The sequence below is a fragment of the Haemaphysalis longicornis genome, unplaced genomic scaffold, assembly GCF_048455015.1.
Source record: "Haemaphysalis longicornis isolate Haplotype H1 unplaced genomic scaffold, Haemaphysalis longicornis Haplotype H1 scaffold_1, whole genome shotgun sequence".
Classification (NCBI taxonomy): Eukaryota; Metazoa; Arthropoda; class Arachnida; order Ixodida; family Ixodidae; genus Haemaphysalis; species Haemaphysalis longicornis.
This window is the reverse complement of record NW_027526203.1, coordinates 149819218-149820782: the sequence shown is the minus strand read 5'-3', so window position 1 is coordinate 149820782 and position 1565 is coordinate 149819218. Positions and strand designations below refer to the sequence as shown.

At 54.1% G+C, this 1565-nt stretch overlaps 1 pseudogene; it reads left to right on the top strand.

Annotated features, from left to right (window-relative positions):
• The first annotated feature begins 481 nt into the window (after positions 1–481).
• On the top strand, positions 482–1285 carry LOC144155132 (uncharacterized; annotated as a pseudogene).
• The last annotated feature ends 280 nt before the right edge of the window (positions 1286–1565 follow it).

Genomic DNA, 1565 nt, shown 5'->3' with positions numbered 1-1565 from the left:
CGCTAGCTTTTCGACAGACAAGCCTATAGGATATTGCCGCGAACCATGTATGGGCTTGCTTATTTATTGTTTGTTTTTACTGCCGGGCCACGCCCGGCTGTGTTATCTGCGTTCCAAACGAAGCGCGTCCTACATTCTTTACTTTTATGCCGCACGGGCTATCACATTTAGATAAGCAGACTGTTTCGCCCTAACTAGCCCAGAATAATCCTCTGTGATCTACAATGTTCTGGATGTGAATCGACGGTTCCAGAAAGACTTGCGCCGAAAGATAAAAGCCTGCAGAGCAGACGCCGCGGCATTCATTCGATGACACTCGCCTGTGCTAGTCACTTTGTTGACCGCTGCGTCGCCGCCCTTGTATTCTTGTGAGTTGTTAGGGGAGAACAAGTTCGCTCCAATAAACTTGTTTCTAATTCAAGACAACTGCGTCGTCCTTGGCTTCGTGACATCTGGTGGAGGTGCTGGGTACGCACCCTTCATGCCCACTTCAACCTCTGGAAGCCGCCAAGCCAGTCCAACAAGATCCAGCCCCCGCCAGCAAGATTTACCACCTGAGTTCGGCCTACTACCCGAGAAAGCGAAGAAGAAAGACGTCGCCACCAGCACCATGGTCAACCAAGCCAATCTTCCCGTCGTTCTGCAGCAGCCACGGGAACCGCCATCATTCCGAGGAGCCCCCGCAGAAGACCCAGATGAATGGTTGGAGAAACTGGAGCGTGTCCGGAAATTCAACAGGTGGGACGACGCAGAAACGTTCAGGCATGTTTTCTTTTACTTGGAAGATTCGGCTCGCACTTGGTTCGAGAATCACGAGAGCTCCTTGACAAACTGGGCTCAGTTCAAAAGCGAGTTCACTAAGACCTTTACTACCGTGGTCAGAAAAGAACGCGCAGCGCTTTTGCTTGAAACTCGAACGCAGCACCCCAACGAAGGGGTCGTGATCTTCGTTGAAGAGATGAAGCAACTATTTCGCCTCGCGGACCCCGAAATGACGGAAGAAAAGAAGCTACGCTTCTTAATGCGCGGTGTGAAAGAGTAACTGTTTGCTGGACTTGTCCGCAACCCGCCCAAAAACGTCGCCGAATTCGTGACCGAAGCTAGCACCATTGAGAAAGCCCTGGAAATTCGCGCTAAGCAGTATGACCGCAGCTTTATTGGCACGGCCAATACGAATTGCGTCGAGAGCATGCGCATTCCCGCAGATAGCCTACCGCCAATACGAATTGCGTCAAGAGCATGCGCATTCCCGCAGATAGCCTACGCGAGGCTATTCGCGAAATAGTGAGAGAGGAACAGCGGAAACTGCTCCCAACGCCGCCACAACCACAAGTCTCTTCCCTTACCGACGTCATTAGAGAAGTGCAGCAAGCGCTGGGAACTTCAACGACGCCAGAAGCACATCGCGAGCCGCAAGCCATGGCCTACGCGGCTGCTGTCCGTCGCCCTCTCCCACCTGCGCCCTATCGTCGCGAGGCTCCGTACCGTCGTCCCCTGTCGCCGGCCCGACCACCTGCGGTGCAACCCCCCGCCCCAAGGAAGACCGACGTCTGGCGAACGCCCGA